Source organism: Erinaceus europaeus, chromosome 17 (assembly GCF_950295315.1).
Source record: "Erinaceus europaeus chromosome 17, mEriEur2.1, whole genome shotgun sequence".
NCBI lineage: Eukaryota > Metazoa > Chordata > Mammalia > Eulipotyphla > Erinaceidae > Erinaceus > Erinaceus europaeus.
The window spans coordinates 30,046,089-30,066,182 of NC_080178.1; the positions used below are offsets into that span (position 1 = coordinate 30,046,089).

The 20,094-nt window shown below is 41.9% G+C and overlaps 1 pseudogene; it reads right to left on the reverse strand.

Annotated features, from left to right (window-relative positions):
* The window catches only part of LOC103119787 (serine/arginine-rich splicing factor 12-like), a 25,330-nt pseudogene extending 5,655 nt beyond the window's left edge, over positions 1 to 19,675 (reverse strand).
* Between the last annotated feature and the right edge of the window lie 419 nt (positions 19,676 to 20,094).

Below are 20,094 nucleotides of genomic sequence, written 5' to 3' on the forward strand. Positions count from 1 at the left end.
TTATCCACCAGCTAGGATTTTGTGCCTGCACAATATCTCTGGGAGTATGGACCCAGGATCATTGTGGGGTGCAGAAGGTGGAAGGTCTGGCTTCTGTAATTGCTTTCCCGCTCAACATGGGTGTCGGCAGGTCGATCCATAGTCCCAGTCTGCCTCTCTCTTTCCCTAGTAGGGCAGGGCTCTGGGAAGGCAGGGCTGTAGGACACATGATGCCAATCTGATTTACCTGGGCCGAAAACCCCACCAAGTGTCCATACTCCCAGAGGGATAAAGAATAGGGAAGCTATTAGGAGGGGATTGGATATGGAGTTCTGGGAGTGGGAACTCTGTGGAAATGCACCCCTTTTATCCTATAGCCTTGTCAATATTTCCATTTTATAAATAAAAAAATCAGATTTTGCAGCATTTTTACATCTCTTGCTTCACAACTACTGTCATTTTGATTTCTGAAACCCCCCATTCTAAGGAGTTAATTGATATCTTAAAAGTAATTCACATTTTAATGTAGGTATCTTCAACAATTCACAAATAAGGCATGGTCCTGGAAATAGTTCTCTCCTTTCTATTTAACTAAATAGTATCTTCATTCTACAAACTCCAAGAGACAGTTTAGTTACTACTTTTTTTTTCTGAGTTCATTTCTTTTAAGTTTTCTCTGTTCCTCATATGAGTAAAACCATCTGGTAGTACCCTTCACCTTTTTTTATTTTTCTAATTTTAGTTTCATTTTATTTGATAAGACAGAGATAAATCAGTAGGGGAGAAAAGATATGGGAGGAGAGAAAGAGATACCTGCAAACCTGTTTCACAACTGATAAAGCTTCTGTCTGAAGGTGGGGACCAGGGTCTTGAACCTGGGACCTTGTGCACTGTTATGCATGCACTCATTCAGGTCTGCCACCACCCAGCCCCACCCTTCACCTCTTTGCTTACTTCAGTTAGCATAATCTCATATTTTTTATTGTAGTGACTCATTCGTTTCTAACAAGTTTTCTCTGGTTGAATTTCTTGGTACCCTGAAAGGAAGGAGAAATATATTTTCTTCAGACCAACAAGGAAACTTGGAGGTTAATGCTCTGCCCACAAATTTCCTTTCTGTGGAGTCACTATCAGGAGAGTCAAAAGAATTCACCATGGTTCTCTAGCAGTGGTCTTCTCTGTCCCTGAACTCTACCACTGCAATTTTCTGTGACAGAGTGGTAATGAGGCAACATTTCCACTCAGAAAATTCCCTTTGTGCACTCACCAGCAGAAGGACTCACTCAGTTCTTAGGAAACTGGTCACCTGGGTGTTGACAATCTCTCACTACTCACCTTCAAACTTGACATAATCCTTCATTACACAAGCAAATAAAAAAAATCTTGTTATTTGCCCAGAAACATGCCAGTGCATGTGTTGCCTCCATGGTGGCCATGTTGCTGAGGACACTCAGTAACATGTCTCTCCCTGCCCCCAGGAGCCCTGGCTCATTATTCTATCCTCAGGGACCTCTTACTCTGAGCGAAACATAATGAAATGACAGCTCTGTGGCCTCTTAGCAAGAGGGAGATCCCATTTGATTCATGGTTTGCCTAGAGGGCTGAGGGGCCAAGAGGGCAGGAGGGTTAATTCATTCATCAGTTTAGGTTCTCTCTGCAGGCAGAAAAGGCCTGGCTGGGTGGCAGTCAATTTAGCATTTTAACAGACAGCTACCCACCTCTCCAAAGCCTGGTGGTTTCACTAGAAGCATATGTAGAGCTGAAGATATCAAGAGGGTCTGGGCGGTCTGAGTAACGGAAATGTTCTCTAGCTGGACTGTGTTCTTGAATTAATAAACTTAAAAAAGTAATCATCCTAAAGCCAGGTGGTGATACACCTGGCTGAACACACACATTACCATGTATAAGGACTCAGGTTCAAATCCCTGGTCTCTACCTATAGAGCGGAAGCTTCACAAGTGGTGAAGCAGTATTACAGGTCTCTCTTTCTCCCTCTCTAGAGAGCCAGGCCATTGTGTTCCAGCAATGGTGAAAAGACATGCAGGAGGCAAGCAATACATTTTGCTTATGAGCACCTGGGGGAAGCCCACCTGGCTGAATGCACACATTAAGAGGCACAAGGAACCCAGTTCAAGCCCACAGTCTCCACCCGAAGAGGTAGAAGCTTCACAAGAGGTGAAACAATGCTGCAGGTATTTCTTTTTCTCTTGCCTTTATCTCCCTTCTCTCTCTCAATTTCTCTCTCTCCTATTGAAAAAAAAAGTTGGGGGAGAAAAAATGACCATCAGGAGTGGTGGATTCATTGTGCAGATACCAAGTCCCAGAATTAAATCTAGTGGGGGAAAAAAAAAATCAGCCTTTTAGTTAATCTCCATTCCTGAAGAAATAAAACAAACACTGTAGAAATCCAGCAATTCAATCACATTGGTGGGTCCAGTCCACTCCGGCACAAACTGACCTGAGTGAACACAAAACCCAGCTTTTTCTGACATTGACTCTGCCATGACTAGAAGGGAAATATCCTTTGCTTCTCTGAGTCTGACTGTGGTAAGGCCTGGGAATACAGTTGCAAAATTACTGTGTACGTGCAGAATGAAGTTACCAACAGGGTCCCAGAGCCACACTACCTGGCTTGCGTCCTGCCTCTGTCCCTTACTAGCTATGCAGATTTGGGTACAGTTATCATATCTCTGCCCTTCAGTTCCTTCACTTGCTGAAGATTAATAGCACTTCCTGATTCACTGGGTTGTTGTGAGGATTAAATGAGCTAATATGTGTAAAGTGTTAAGCGTATGCTAACTGTGCCATGTGAGGATACAATAAATATTAACTACTATTGATGGCCTTTTGGGAAAATTGCATATTTATATTAATGAGATTGCATATTCATAAACAGATCACAATTAGGAGGAGATAAAGACCCATCTGTGCCTTGGGCTTCCTTTTCTTCAGACTCCTGTTTGTCTCTTGACTCCTGTGGCTTCTTTTTCTTCCTGTCTCCCCATTCCACTGCTGTCCCTGCCTCCATCTCTACCACCAACTCCATGTCCAGAACAAAGCTTAGGTTTAGCTGATATTTTGGGGGTGTTTCATTTGGCTTCCTCTTCCTCAGAGAGCTCTTAGAACTTTTCAAGTTTGTTTATGTGGTCTCCATTTTTATAAATCTGAGCTACCTAGCAACTTGTTCCGGATGAGGTCATCCCAGCAAATACAATGAATAACTCATCAAGAATTTGATAGTTCTTAAAGAATTCTGCATCCCCAGACAATAACCTAGGCCCACCAGCATATTAGCTGTCAGACTCAGGCAAAAACTAGTAAAGTCATGAGCCCCTTGGAATATACCTAAAATAGACCTACTAGCTTTTTCCAAAATGGAGACCCCAAATCTTCATCTGCAATTTTCTTGCTTTTAGGTTCCTTATTAGTCAACAATTTGTTCTGCTTTATATCTTAACTCCTTTTCAGCCATCAGGTTCCAGATGATACCTTGATGCCAACCTGACTTCCCTGGGCAGATGACCCCACCATGTGTCCCGGAGCCCTGCCTCCCCAGATCCCTGCTGCACTAGGGAAAGAGTGAGACAGGCTGGGAGTATGAATAAACCTGCCAACACATGCCCACGTTCAGGGAAGAAGCAATTACAGGAGCCAGACCTTCCACCTTCTGCACCCCATAATGATCCTGGGTCCATACTCCCAGAGGGATAAAGAATAGGGAAGTTATCAAAGGAGGGGATAGGATACAGAGTTCTCCTGGTAGGAATTGTATGGAAATGTACCACTCTTATTCTATAGTCTTGTCAATATTTCCATTCTATAAATAAAAATTGAAGAAAAAAAATTCTGCAGGCAGGCTGGGCAAGGTAGCTCACCTGGAAGGGTGTCTGCTTTGTCATATGTGCAGCCTAGGTTGGGTTCCTGGGCCCCATGACACTAAAGGAAGCTTTGGTGATGTGGTGTCTTTCTGTCAGCCTGTCTGTCTCTATATCTCTGAAAAAGTCTAGCTAGAGCAGGGAAGCCCCACTGACTACCCAGGGGGAAAAATGGATAGATGGAGCTCAGGAGAGACAATGTAATGGTTATGCAAAAGACGTTCATGCCTGATGTTCTCATGTCCCAGCCTCAAACCTCTGCACCACCTTATATGAAAGCTGAGCAGTATACTAGTTAAAAAAAAAAATAGGAGACAAAGTGGTAGTGCAACTGGCAAACCACACAGGTCACCATGCTTGAGGACCTAGGTTTGAGCCCCTGGTCCAAATCTGCAGGGAAGAAGCTTCATGAGAAGTAGAGCAGGCTGCAGGTGTCTCTGTCTCTTTCCAGCTCTCTTGCTCCATTTTCCTCTGTCTCTATCATTATAAATAAGCAATTAAAGTGGTAATAAATAAATAAAATTAAGAAATAAAGATAAAAATAAATGCTGAAGGGATCTCTTAGACTCTGGTGTAGATTATATTTTGCTCTTCTTTCTGAAATTCCCAATAAGTCAGTATTACTGCTCCTTGAGTAACAGGGATAGAAAAGAGAAATAGCATCTATAGCCTAGCAATGAGGGAATATTATACATCACTAGTACTGTCCCAGAAGTCAGTGTGCCAACATACTGGAACCATGAAGGGAAGTGGAAATGCCCATGTGGACCTGGACAAAAGACAGAAAATCCTGAGACTGTATATGGGCAAAACCAACTCTGTGTGTTCATTTAAAGGACAGTGCTGCGTTTTATAAGAGGCAGAGTGGGAGGGGAATAAAAGTCCACCAGCCACGAGCCAACAACTCCTAAATTCCCTCTCTCCACACTTAACTCCCTTTCCACATCTGAGGTTCTGGATCATCTTGGAAACCTCTTGCAGGTCTAGTAAATTCCTCTCTGAATTAAAGTTGTGTTGCTGAATGACTAAGTGCCTAGGCCTTGATATCGGACTTACTTTCAAACCCTAGCACTGGCATATCTCTGGTGTCATGATAATCCCATGTAATACTAGATCATGTGTGTGGTGTGTGGAAAAACTTTTTTTCTGGTCTGTTTGGACAGATAACTTCTCTCTACATCTTTTTATTTTTTTCATCTGCAATGTAGAAGAAAGGGTATGATCTAACTTTGAAGGTTTTTGTGGAGATTGAACGGCATAATACTTCATATTGTTCAGCCTGGAGACAAATAAATGTTAGTAACTATGCTGTCATCCAAGCATTTCTTCATCATTCAGAACAAAGTTCTGAGTTGTAGTTAAATCATTTTTTTTTTCATTTTAAGTTAAGTGTCTATGAGCTTCATATAAGACCTATAGGAGCCACAACTAAAGAATCTGATTTTGTCAGAATGAGAAAAAAGTAAAGCCCACTACTTTTCATGCTAGGTTACATTTGTTGATAACACAAGGATGGAAAAAAGCTGAATGACTTGTTGATTCCTTTGGTTTGAATTCCCTCCTTCATACTTTATTGCCCAGTCATATGACTTGGATGGATCCTCTTGCCTGTGGTCTGAGTCAGAAAATCCCAGCATTTTGCCTGATTCCTGCCACATGGCCTTTCTTCACAAGCTCCCAATGTACTGAGATACCATTAAATCATCGCTGAGCTCAAGAAGGACCAGAGAACAGGAAGGCTGTATTGCCCACATATCAACACCATTCAACATGCTGCTAAGACAATGGTGACGACAGAGGCTGTCTGATGATATCATCAGTGGCAACTGGTCAGTGAAAATGTTTTTTAATTGTCACTCAAAGTGTTTATCAACCTTGCATCGTGACATCGAAAAGACAGCAACAGAAACACAGGGAACCACAATCCTCCGGGGAAAACATTAGTCATCTGTGAGTGCACAGGCCCTGCCAGATGGTTTGCTCTTCTCCTCCTCAAGTCAGACTTCCAAACCACTGTGCAGCCTCGCTGTCGGAAATGAAAAGTGTTATCTTGACATTGAACATCTTTATATATGTTTAAAAAATTACTAATTAGTGACTAATACCACAGACTTTTGAGCTAGGGAAAAAAAAAAAACCTCACAGATGCTGTTAACTGCTACATATTCCATAATTAACAGCTCTTCTAGAAAATTCCACTGGTGCCTTGCCCTGACTGTCTTAGCTACTTGCCAGGTGAGCTCCATTGCCTTGTGGCAGCCCTGAAGCACCATTTCTCAAATATTCAGATGCACTAAAATATCAGTCATTACATTCCTATTTTTTAACATCTTTAATTACATTCCAGTTTCCAAGATACTCTCCACTGCCACTACCCGCTCCTCCATATTTGGAAACTCCACAACATCTGTCAAAACAAATTAGCACTTTGGGTAGTAGAAAAAATATATATATATACTTTTTATGAAAGCATAAAATGTGTCATCATTGTACAGAAGCTGAAATCTGATTTATTGGTTATTTTCTTGGGTCTCAGACCCAATACGCAGAAGCCCTGAAAAGAATTTTTCCATTCACCACCCCAGCGCACTTACAAAATATATAAAACACATTTGAATTCCGCCAGAAAGAGTAGCTAATTATGATATGTATTTGCATATGTTTAATCACATATATCTTATTTCATTTTGCCTTTTCTGCACACCCTCCTTTTATGAAGGGGCTCCTTGGTGCTGGAGCCCCAAGCACTCAGCAAAGTTCTCTCGAGCGAGTATTTCACTGCCGCACTGTTAGTTTTTTGTGTTATCTTTTCCAATGAAATTTGAAATTTACAATTTTTAAATGATGTGTGTGAAATTATATGACTCTATTATGTCATAATATTATACATCCCAAAATATTGGTAAAGGGCTCTCCCCCTTTATTACCCCCCACCACCAGAGATCAGAGCATTACTGAGAAAATAATGATTAACCTTTAAAATCAGATTGGCATTTCTTTTTTCTCCAAATCTAGAATTAATACGCATTTTTTAATCATTAGTGTAATGTTCAGGATGATACTTTTGTTCTTTTGCCTGTTGAACTGTTACGGCTGCTAGTAACCCTTCAAATTGTTTGCTTCATTCAAGCATTCTTTCCTGAATAATTCATTAGGCATTATTATCCAAGCGTGGAACCCCTCATTTAGCACTGCTGATCTTTTCCTTATGTGTAGCTGACAGGCAATCAAAGTTTTTATCAGTGCAGAAAATTTGCAATTCAGAAATGTAGTTGCAGCAATTAGTAGCTATCAGGTAGCATTGGAAGGACAGCTTCATAAAAAGACAGAGTTGAATGAGCTCCACTGATGTTAGCACAAAAGTAATGGGTAAAACTAACCAGCTGTTTCTAAATTTACCAAATGGAACATTCCCTTCTTCTCAGAGTGGAGGCTTTAATTAACTTGGAGTTCTGTGTGGCTTCCCAGAGGGGGAAGGGAGTGGGTTAGGACCCTTCCTTCACCAGGGCCGGGGCAGCTCTCCTCATAGGGTACTTGTGGGAGAGCGCTGTGTATCCCTTAACCCAACCCAAGGGGCAAAGGGGGGAAGTGAGTGAAACATTTACTAGAAGGATCTCAGAGTGGGGGTATCCGTGAGATGCCAGCCTGTTTCCTCTTTGGTCATTTCTGATGGACTAGGTCTGAATGCTACTATTTAGATCAGCTCTTAAATTCCTGCCCAGCATCTATGTACTGGCCTCCAGAGTCCAGGCTGAGGTGGAGGCAATAGAACAACCCCATATCTCACTTATACCTTCATTTGGTTGATTGAACCATTCTTTGGTTCAGCCTTTCACACTCTGTTTATTTTGACTCATTCATTTGTTCTCAGTCCATTAGGTCATTAACTTATCTTTAAGTGCATCAAGGCATTTATTGAATCCTTAGAAGGTGGGAACTTGAACCCACCCATGGGTTCCCCAGATTCCCATCTTTCCTTATGGATTCGCATGTAGGACTTGGAGAATTTTATCCCTCAAGCTTTCCATCAGAACTTACTCTCTTACCAACTCCAGATCAGTAAAGGTACTTACTAGCTGCCTACTGGGGTAACTCCTGAGAGAGGAAGAACACAAGAGAGAGTTAAACTTTTTTTTTTTTTTTTTGAGGGCTGGGAGAATCAGGCAGTTGTGGCTGCCTAACATCTGTGTCTTATCTATTTCATCCATGTCCAAAGACTGAGTTAGACAACTGAGTAGTATCTTAGCGCTTCGTAGCTTGGACTTTGGCATTAAATAGACCACCTGAGTTCAAGTTTCATCTTTGCCAATTATAAGCTACTGTGAATTTCGTGGAATCATCATTCTCCTCTCAATTGCAAAAGCAATGTACTACTCCCTTCCTCACGGTGTTGTACTGAGAATAAAATGTAAGGAAGAGCATCAAGTGTTTTCATGTTCAATAATAAGTGACATTATTATCAGGTAAGCTGGGAGTTTTATGAGAATGTGGACCTGATGCTTAGGAGCACAGACTTGAGCCAAAGTGCTGATTCTACTCCATACTCACTCTGCATTCTGGGTCAAAGCACTTTACTTCTCCTCTGTAAAAATGGGAATATTGATAGTAGTTACAGCCAGGCAGTGGTGCACCTGGTTAAGCACACACATTACAATATTCAAGGACCTAGGTTCAAGTTCCTGGTCCCCATCTGCAAGGGGAAAGCTTCACAAGTGGTTAAGTAGGGCTGCAGATGTCTCTCTGTCTCATTCCCTCTCTATCTCCCTGTTGCTTCTCAATTTCTTAATGGCTCTATCCAATAATAAATAAATAAAAGAAAAAGAAAATATTAAAAAGGAATACTGATAGTAACCTGCTTCACTGCTTGTGAAGCGACCCTCTTCCCCTGCAGGTGGGGAGCAAGGGGTTCGAACCAGGATCCTTGCCTGGGCTGATTCACAAGCAGTGAAACAGGTCTGTAGATGTCTCTCTGCCTCTCTTCCTCTTTATCTTTCCCTCCCCCTCTAAATTCTCTCTGTTTTATCAAAGTACATATATATGGCTATAGGAGCAGTGGATTTGTAGTGTAGACACCAAGCCCCAGTGATAACTCTGGAGGCAAAAAATAAATAAGATTTTTGGTCCGTACTCCCAGAGAAATAAAGAATAGAACAACTTCCAATGGAGGGGAGGGCATATTGAACTCTGGTGGTGAGAACTGTATGGAATTATATCCTTCTTATACCGCAGTCTTGCCAATCACTATCAAGTCACTAATAAAAAAAATTTGAAAAGAAAAGAAAAAAGAAAAAGGTGCTTATTGACCTACAAATATGCCCATTGTTGAAAGAAGTCAGGAGATCACAGAATATGTGTAATAACTATGCACTAAGGCTTTAAAAGTCTAAGAAAATGCACTGGGTTTGGGGGCCAGGTAGTAGCCCACCTGGCTAGGTGCACACATTACAGTGCGCAAGGACCTGGGTTCAAGCCCCTAGTCCCCACCTGCAGGGGGAAAGCTTCACAAGTGGTGAAATAGAGCTTTCTCTTTCTTTCCCTCATTATTGCCCCCTCCCTTCTCAATTTCTCTCTGTCTCTATATAATATAAATAAATAAAATTTTTAAAAAAAGAAAATGCAAAAAGACTCTGGGGTGGGTGGGTGGGGAGAATACAGGTCCATGAAGGATGATAGAGGACATAGTGGGGGTTGTATTGCTATATGGGAAACTGGGGAATGTTATGCATGTACAAACTATTGTATTTACTGTTGAATGTAAAACATTAATTCCCCAATAAAGAAATGAAAAAAAAACATTAACAACTAAAAAGAAAAAAAATGCATTGGGTATTGGAAAACTCATGATGCATTTTTGCACAGATAAACGTAGAAATATACATCATGACTTTTCTGACAGCTCAGTGTATATAATTACAAGTATATTATGCATGTGTAATATGCATGCATACGTACACATATCCAGAATTAACACTCCAGGATTAACACTGGGGCTTGGTGCCTTCACTATAAATCCACTGCTCCTGGAGGCTATTTTTTTCCCTTTTGTTGCTCTTTTTTTAAATTTTTTTTATTATTTATTTCCCCTTTTGTTGCCCTTGTTGTGGTGGTATTATTGTTGTTGATATCATTGTTGTTGGGTAGGACAGACAGAAATGGAGAGAGGAGGGGAAGACAGAGAGGGGGAGAGAAAGAGAGACACCTGCAGACCTGCTTCACTCGTGAAGGGACCCCCCCTGCAGGTGGGGAGCCAGGGCTCAAACCCGGTTCCTTACGCTGGTCCTTGCGCTTCGTGCCACCTGTGCTTAATTTGCTGCGCTACTGCCGGACTCCCTTGTTGCTCTTGTTTATAGTTGCTGTTATTATTATTGTTGTTGTCATTGCTGTTGTTGTCAGATAGGACAGAGAGAAATTGAGAGAAGAGAGGAAGACAGAGAGGAAGAGAGAAAGATAGAACCTGCAGACATGCTTCACCACTTGTGAAGCAACACCCCTGCAGGTGGAGAGGCGGGGGCTTGAACCGAGATTCTTGAGTCGGTCCTTGTGCTGTGCGCCATGTGCTCTTAACCCGTTGTGCTACCACCCAACCCTCTATACATATATATATATATTATATATAATATTTTAAGAGATCACTTTACTTATCATTGAGAGAGAATCAGAGCACTATTTTGGCATGTGTAGTCCCAGGAATTTAACTGAGGATCTCATGATTGCAAATCCTGCATTTGTCTCTCACTGTACCACCTCCCAGGCCTGTAAAAGAATATTAAGCAAGGAACGAATGCTAACTACTTCTGAGAACACGAGATGAGGGGAAAACTTTACCTTGACCATGGTTTATATCTTCAAGTTACTTGCCTTTTTTATTTAAACAGAGGGTATGAATTATTTCATAATCATCTAAAATGATAACTATATTTCCAGAGAGAACTTTAAACCAAGAGGGCCTGAGACAGATTGGTTACCTTTCAAATGGTTGATAAGCTTTGGTGCATCATTGGATAGAGTTCAGTGCCATGGTGGGAAGAAGGAAGAGGCAGTGAAACTGAGAGGTGAGCATGCATCATGCTCTGGAAGTCAACTGGGCATGGATAGGGAGGTATGGTGTGAGAAACTGAGTTTGATATTTTCATTTTTGCTTTACTACAAATCTTTTTTACCATGAGCAAATAATGCTCTCTCTCTCTCTTTTTTTTTTTTAGCTTAAGCAATTAAAAAGGGCTATCTCACACTAATTAGGATGGGAACTATAAAGCAAAACAGAAGCTATAACAAGTGTTGGAGAATATGTGGAGAAACTGGAACCCCAGCCACTATGAAAGATTGTAACAATTAAAAATGGGGACCGGGTGGTGGTGCTCATGTTTGACAGCACATAATACAATGTGCAAGGACCTGAGTACAAGGCCCTGGTCCTTACCTACATGGAGGAAGCTTCGCAAATGGTGAAACAGTGTTTCAGGTGTCTTTCTGACTCTCTCCTTAATCTCCCCTAACCCTCTCAGTTTCACTGTTCCTAACCAAAGTAAAAAAAAAAAAAATTAAATTAAAAATGGCCCTACCATATGATCCATCAATTCCATATGTATGTCAAAGATCTAAAAGAAATATTCACACACTCATGTTAATAACAGTATTATTCACAACAGCCAGACTGGTATTTTTCAGCAATTTACAACATGTCACACTTTCCTTGTTTCCTTGTTTTCCTTGTTTGCAGGCTTATAAAAAGGGCAGGTTGGTGGGGCCCTAGTCAGGCAGTCCTGGGATTCCTACACAGACGTGATGGGCCTAGACCTCTAACAGATCACTCTCAACACTGTTACTGGTCATCTCCATCAGGACCAACATAATGAAATTCTTTGTGGGCCCCTATAGGACCTTGCCCTCAATGTGGATTGCCTTCTTAAACCCTAAGACAGCAGGAACCTTCCCCATTCTCTATGAAGCCCATATTTCTCCCAGTCCTGGAACCTCTGAGGTAGGGCTCCCTTTCCTGCATGCTTCTTTCAATTCATACCAATTGATACTGCCTCTGGTGACCTCAACCTAATCAGTGCAACCAGTACCACCTCGGAATGTTTCACTTCAGACTGTGTCCGGAGATGTCAGGTATGGAATGTCAGCCCTTCAACTTCATTACTCTGGTGAAATCTTTCCTAATTCATAGGACTCCTTAATGCCATTTCAGGTGGTGCACTTCCTAACAAAGCGTCAAAACCTAGACATAGACCAGGGCCCATGATATAGGACATATGTACACATGTATCCACAAGTTGGGGGGAAGTGTACAATATTTTGCAGTGAGTATTTCCTATTTAACTTCCCTCAATCACTCCAAAGCTAACTGTGTCAGACAAAGTAAGGACTACAAAAGCTGAATAAGGGCAAGAGACTAGCATACTTTAATTATGGCTCTTTGGTCACTACCAGGCCACCATATCACCTGGGACCCTAGTCAGGGAGTCCTGGGATTCCCACACAGACATGATTTGGCCTAGACCTCTAACAGATCACTCTTGACACAGTTACTGGTCATCTCTATCAGGAACAACTTATTGGACCCCTTTGTGGGCCCCTATAAGACCTTGCCCTTAATGTGGATTAACAATGGTAGAGAATGTTCCATTCTCTAAAGGGAGGCTGGACAACATACTCCATCTACTACCTGAGGAAGATGGGTCCTGAAATTAGTGTAGTCGGGTATGTTCCCAGCTGTGACCACAGAATGTGAGCTCAGACCTACAGAGATGCAGAGGTTACATAGGCTCTAGTGTTGAATATGGGCCCCGGATCAAATCAATGGGGTTTATAATTAACAATATTTAGATACTTTCCCTTTATTTGGGAGTTACTTTCTTCCCTGATACAGCTTTCTAGTCCTTTTCCAACTATGATACCATCCTCCCAGACTGTACCTTGGGCCCACCTGCATGTTAGCTGTCAGACTCAGGCAAAAACTAGTAAAGTCATGGGCCCCTTGTAATATACCTAAAGTAGACCTACTAGCTTTTTCCAAAATGGAGACACCAAATCTTCATCTGCAATATTCTTGCCTTCAGATTTATGATTAGTCAACAATTTGTTCTGCTTTATATCTTAACTCCTTTTCAGCCACCAGGTTCCACATGCTACCATGATGCCATCCTGGCTTCCCTGGGCAGACGACCCCACGAGTGTGTCTTAGAGCCCCACCTTCCCAGATCCCTGCCTCACTAGGAAAAGAGTGAGACAGGCTAGGAGTATGGATAAACCTGCCAACACATGCCCATGTTCAGGGGAGAAGCAATTACAGAAGCCAGACTTTCCACCTTCTGCACCCCATAATAATCCTGGGTCCATACTCCCAGAAGTATAAAGAAAAAGAAAGCTTTCAAGGGAGGGGATGGGATATGTAGTTCTAGTAGTGGGAATTGTGTGGAATTGTACGCCTCTTATCTTATGGTTTTGTCAATATTTCCATTTTATAAATAAAAAACAAATTTAAAAAATAATAAAAATAAATAAACAGAAAAAAGTTGGATATTATTCTGAACAGTCGAGGGTGAACTCAGAATAACTCACAAGGGATCTTGAATGGGGGAATGAGGAAGAAGAGTGGGAATTAGAGAGGCAGCACTTCAGTAAACTCTCAGTTGACTATTTCTAGCTCTAAAGTTGGGAAGAGCCACAAGTCAGAGAATGGGGCAGCCTTTAAAAGTGGAAAAGACAAGGAATGATTCTCCTTTGAGCCTCCAGAAGGAATGCAACCTTACTGACACCTTGATTTTTAGTGTTGAGACCCATATTGGATTTCTGACCACTAGAACTATAAGATTATTAAGTGTGTACTATTTGAAAGTACTTAACCTGTCATAATCTATCATAGGAAACACAGAAAACTAGTGCTAGTTTCATATAGCCTGAAGAAAATATGGTACTCACCTGCATTTGAGGACTCTGATCAATATGGATTATAAAGTTTTCCACAAATAAATTGTTGCTGATGATGTCTAAAGTCATATATGTGAATGAGTTTTAAACAGTTTTGAGAAGTTTCAATATTACCCCTTCAGTCTAAGTTTCTTTCATGAGTGTGAGAAAAAAGGGCAGGAGTATACATGAGTATGAAAGTCATGAATAAGCCATAGTCATTTTGTCTTTTCTTTTTCGTTGAGCTTTTACTGTGTGCACTGCCCTCAGTGTTGTATGTACTTAATTACATTTATCTATCTACCACACGATCCTTAGAAGTTGTTACTATTCTTACTGCTGGTTCACAGACTCAGGGAAATTAAAATAATTTGTCTGGGACTGGGGAGATAACATAATGGTTATGCAAAAAGACTTTAATACCTGAAGCACCAAAGACCCTCAAGTTCAATCCCCTAGCACCACCATAAGCCAGAGCTGAGCAAAGCAGGGGGGTGTGGGTGTGGGGGGTTGAGGGGTGTCCATTTGTCAGAGGTCATGCAGTCAATGAGTAAAGAGTAATGGAATCTGGTTTTGAACTTGCCATTTACATAACACTGACAGTACTCATTGTGTGTATGACGTCTTTGTACCATTGGCCATGCGTGTTATACCCAGAGAAGGATGGGGACCTTGGCCTTGCAGAGTGACTATTGGACTACACTGGAGCATTAATTTGAACATGATCACTTGCCACTATTATCAAGCAGGGGCAGTCTTTTCCCAATTTAAGATAACATTTTTAATGAAAAGCCATGTCTCAATATATCTGTAATTCTAACTACAATTTTTTCCTTAACACTTCTTTTATATAGCTACCATTTATAGTGTCTACACTGTGCCAGGGACTAGGTGAGATAAAATATATTAAGTTTTGGTCATTTATTTCCTCTAATGGAGGAGGAAAGTGAGGCAGAGATATAAAGTAACTATAATTTAAAGTCAAATAACTGGGGTTGTGGAAATATTATAGCTGTAGCACATAGGACTTGCATGTAAGAGGTCACAGGTTCAGTCCTCGGCACCACTAATAGCCAGAGCTGAATGGTACTTTGGTTAAAAAATCAGGAGTCATCACATCAAATCGATAGGGTTTACAGTCAACAACATTTATACCCCTTTCCCATATTAGGGAGGTACTCTCTTCCCTGATCTAGCTTTCTGGTCCTTTTTCCAACCATGACATCATCTCCCCAGACAATAATGTAGATCCACCGGCATATCAGATTTCAGGCTCAGGGGAAAAAAGAAAAAGAAACAAACAAAAAACTAGTATAGCCACAGGCCCTTTGGAATATAACTAAAATATGCCTACTAGCTATCTACATATGGAGGACCCCCCAACTCTTCATCTGCACTATTCCAGCCTTTAGGTCCATGATTGGCCAACAATTTGTTTGGCTTAGTATGTTAACTCTCTTTTCAACCACCAGGTTCCAGATTCTAGCAGGATGTAGCCAGACTTCCCTGGACAGACAACCCCATCAATGTGTCCTGGAGCCCCACTTCCCCAGAGTTCTTCCCCACTAGGGAAAGAGAGAGGCAGGCTGGGAGTATGGATCGACCTGTCAATGCCCATGTTCAGTGGGGAAGTAATTAGAGAAGCCAGACCTTCCACCTTCTGTATCCCACAAGGACCTTGGGTCCATACTCCCAGAGGGTTAAAGAATCGGAAAGCTATCTGGGGAGGGGATGGGATACAGAGTTCTGGTGGTGGGAATTGTGTGGAGTTGTACCCCCTCTTATCCTATGGCTTAGTCAATGTTTCCTTTTTATAGATAAAAAATAATTTTAAAAAAGTTTATATTGTCCAAAAAAAAAAAAATCAGGAGTAACCTGAAGAGCCCACATTATCATATCAGAGGACCAAGCCCCTACCTGCAAATGGAAGCTTCATGAGTGGTAGAGCAGTGCTGCAAGTGTTTCTCCTTTTCTTCTCCTTCTCTCTTTGGTTCCCATTCTCTCTCTCTCTCTCTCTATATATATATATATATATGCCACTGAGGATGGTGTAGTTGTGCAGGCACTAAGTCCCAACAATAACCCTGGTGGCAAAAATAACAATAATTAAATGACTAATATACATGAGTATATTGAGTTATTGATGTTTTAAGTGGTCAGGTATAGTCATAAATGATTTCTATTTAGTCCTTTAAAATTAAGACATTAATGCTTCCATGGTTTTCTACAAAAATCCTCATGACTTTCAGGCACTTGGCCACCAGCATAAGGATCCCTAGTTTGGAATGTGCTCTTTGCTCACCTGGTAACAGGCCTGGTAACTTCTCCCTGTTCTCTTGGAGCTTTTACCAGGAGAGCTTAGAGTGTTATAGGAAATCAAAACATTCTAAGGAAGGTGAGTCATGGCTAAGTCTTGCCTTCATGAGGAAGCCAAGCACAAAATCTGAGAGGCCTCGAGTTCTCTTTCTCTCCCACTACTCCCTTCTCAGCTCTGGAAACTGGCTGTGCTGCCCAGAGGCATGAGCAGCCACAATGTCATGGCCATTTCAGGATATTAATGGGAACAGATTTCAGGGAGTGATAAGGGCTAAAGAATGGAGGGAGAGAGAGAGAGAGAGATGAGAGAGACGAGAGAGAGAAAAAGAGAGAGAAAAAGAGAGAGAGAGAGAGAGAGGCTTTTGTGTCTCCCAGAACTCCCACTCTGTTAATGAAACAGATGTTTGGGATGGGTCCTCCTTCAGAGGGAAACTGAAACCTCATTATACAGCAGGGAAACTTCCTCTGAGGCAATGACAGTCCACAGGCTGACCGTTCCTGGCAACAGACGGGCTGGGAAAGGGTAGTCTCCTGTCACGAAGCTCTGTGCCCTCCCATCTTTGGCACATGGTCACCTTGGAGGTTTTGATTTATGGTTGACTTTAGGAAAAGCCAGCCTCTGACCTTGGCAGCCTGTCTCCTCAGCATCTTTTCTCTGGACTAGAGGACTTTCCTTCAGAATCAATGAGTATCCTCAGTCTGACCCCAAGACATTGCTTTCTGGGAGGCCCTGCTGGCTCAAATGGAGTGGTAAGGCCTGAAATGTAGCCGTTCTTCATTCACCAACCATCCTAGGCACTCTCTGCAAGTATATGTGGGAAAATCCAGGACCAAAGTCACCCCACAGAATGAATCTCAGTCCAAACTTAGGAGAGGGTATATATCACCCCCAGGCCCATCTAGATTTCCAAAGATTATTCTCAAGCATCAGCCTCCCTGTTGCTGAAATGAACTGCTTTAAAAACAAAGGATATGGGAGTGCCCCAAGATTGACACTCAGTATCTGCCAAAGAGTCTACAAGGCTTAGGGTGTGCATTTGGACAGTCTATAATCTCAACAAAATTGTGAATGAAGAATCATCTTCCTTGAACTGGAAACATCTGAGTGGGATGGAGCCAACAAGTTAGAAATTAATGAGTGAGTAGAACGAAAGAAGACTTTTATCGTCTATGATCAGTTGAATATTATGAAAAGGGCTATTACACATTGAATGTTTATCAAGAGTCTAAGACAGTGCAAAACATTCCACGCTTACCTAGAATTTTTAGTCTTGGAGTGAGCCCCTGTACTTGATACTCTTATTGCCCTTGTATTATAGAGGAGGAAACAGAATCACAGAGAAGTTATGAAACTTGTCCACAATTGCATAACTATTAAGGGCTAAAACAGAGGTTCGAAGCCTGGCAATCTGACTCCATTCATAGTTCATAGGCTAGCTGCTACTATCTTGCCTTTTAAAACTCCCTAACAGCAGTTAGAGAAGATAGTTGCCTCCCTTAAAACAAATTAATCCTGCACAAAATTGAAATTGGCATGACACATGAATACACACACATATATACTGTGTAGTTCTCCAGCCTCCTTGTTCCCACCTCCAGGGTGCTGAGAGGGACAGGTCTTTTGTTCCTAAGCTTTAGGAGAGCTCCTGGGATGCATTGGATCGACCTTCCCGTGGTGCATCCCGTGAGTACCCATTCATTGGGGAAACTGACGATCCTTCCTAGCCGACTGAATCCACATGGATGCCAGTCACTTTCAAAGCCTGACTGGCTAAGGAAGAAGGGCAAACGTTAGAAGGAGAGCACCTCCGGTCAGAGCTGCCAGGAGGTGGCGCTGTGTCACTTTCCTATTCCTGAGCTTTTGTTTTAAGAGGACTGAGGGCTGGAGGTAGGAAGGCAAATTTGAGCAAAGTCTGAGGCCAATTTCCGTGATTTGAAATCTCTTTTCTGTCACTTCCTTCAAATGAGCTTGGAGATGTTCATCAGATGACAGTCCTGAAAATGAGCCAAAAATGTTCTCTTAATCCCATCTCAGTTTGGATTTGAAAGGGGTGTTTCCAAACAAGGAGCAGATTTCATCTGTCATAGTTACACTCAAGCTGACCTCTTAGTTTTCAGAAGGAGAGAGGAAAAACACCAGAACCCTCAATCACCCTGGAAGCAGCTCCAAAAGGATGGTGAGGAAGACTGAGGTTCAGACTCTGTTCACAAGGGTTAATGTGTGCATGGCCTGTCTGGTCAACTAAATCCCAGGCTTTATTGATTCACCCCCAGGTTGTCACATCTCTCCAGGCCTCTGTGGATTTGCCACTATATCTTCAAGGAATCCTGTTGGCTCAGGGCACCAATGACATGTGCAGGTCAGATGAGCCACAAAGCAAAGGCAAGGATACAATACTCAGTGCAGATTATGAGGCCTTTAAATAATTCTCTGCCTATTTTCCAGATGAAAAAAACTGAGGTTCAGAAAGAGGAAATAAATCATGATCCCACTAAGTGGAAGAGGTGCGGCCAGTCCTCAGAAAATCCCAGAAAGATAATTAGCACTTCCTTAGGATAATTTTAACCCTGAAATACAGGATGGGGGTTAGAGCTTTGAGTTCAGACAGGTCTAGATTCAAATCTTAGCTCTAGGAGGTCACTAAACATCCCTAAACTTCAGTCTCACCTGAAAAGAGGACCAATGAGGGGATGGGTGATGGCACGCTTGGTTGAGTATACATGTTACAATGCATAAGGACCCAGGTTCAAGCCCATGGTTCCCACCTGCAGGAGGGAAGCTTTGTAAGTGGTGAAGCAGTGCTGCAGGTGTCTCTCTGTCTCTCTTCCTTTCTATCTCCCCCTTCCCCCTCGATTTCTGACAGTCTCTATCCAATAAATAAATAAAGATAATAAAATCTAAAAAGGGGGGGGCGATGATAGCACCTACCTCCTGGGGTTTCACTTACATACAGGTGTCCAACATACATTTTTCCATCTTATTCTTTGGTGATATGAACTCCTACCAGACAAACTGATTTTGTATTGGGGTAGACACAGTGGTGGAAACCTAGTCCTGCTGTACCCATCACTCAGACCCTCTATAGAGTTATTTTTCGCTAAGGCATCATCAAATTGTGTATGGTAATGTATGTATTCAGCCAGTGCACCACTGCTTGGTCTCCTCCTCATCTTTGTCATCGAAGCTCAGAGGTCAACCCCTCAGAGAAACTGGTCTAAATCGAACCCCACCCACCACCCAGTCAAGGTTGAATCACTCATCGCTAAAAGTACACTCACTCCCTGAGAATCGGCAGCTATTCCAGTTCCAGCAAATGATAAATAGCTATACAGGAAATGATAAATAAATATTTGTTTCTGGAAGCCAGGCAGTAGTATACCCAGCTGAATACACACATTATATACTCAAGGACCTGGCTCAAGCCCCCCGCCCCCGTCCCTACCTGTGTAAGGGGCAGTTTCACAGGAGGTAAAGCAGTGCTGCAGGTCTCTTTTTCTCTCTCCCTATTTGCTCCTCCCTTCTCAATTTCTCTCTTATCAAATAAATAAATACTTTTTGATTTCTGTTTCTGAATGGATGGACTATTGTCCATCTCGCCATTCTCCCTCATTTATTCTCTCTCCCACTTTGATGACTTTTCTCCTTTTGTCTAAATATGCTTACATTCCAAAGCCCTTTCTCTCATTCACATGAAAAAAAAGTTGTTTCTCCTTGAAGCCTGCACTCTTTCTAGTTATGATCCTCCCAACCTCACCCCCACACCACCTCTGCTCTTCCTCCTCAAGTCCTCAAATTTCACTGCTCTAGGCTTTTATTTTTTATTTATTTTTATTTATTTGGTTTTTTCTTTATTTCTTTCTAGCTTTTAAAAAAATGTTTTATTATTGGATAGAGACAGAGAGGAATTGAGAGGGGAAGGGGAGACAGAGAGAGAGAGAGAGAGAGACCTGCAGTCTTGCTCCACCACTCGTGAAGCTTTCCCCTTGTTGATGTTGTTATTATTGTTGTCAT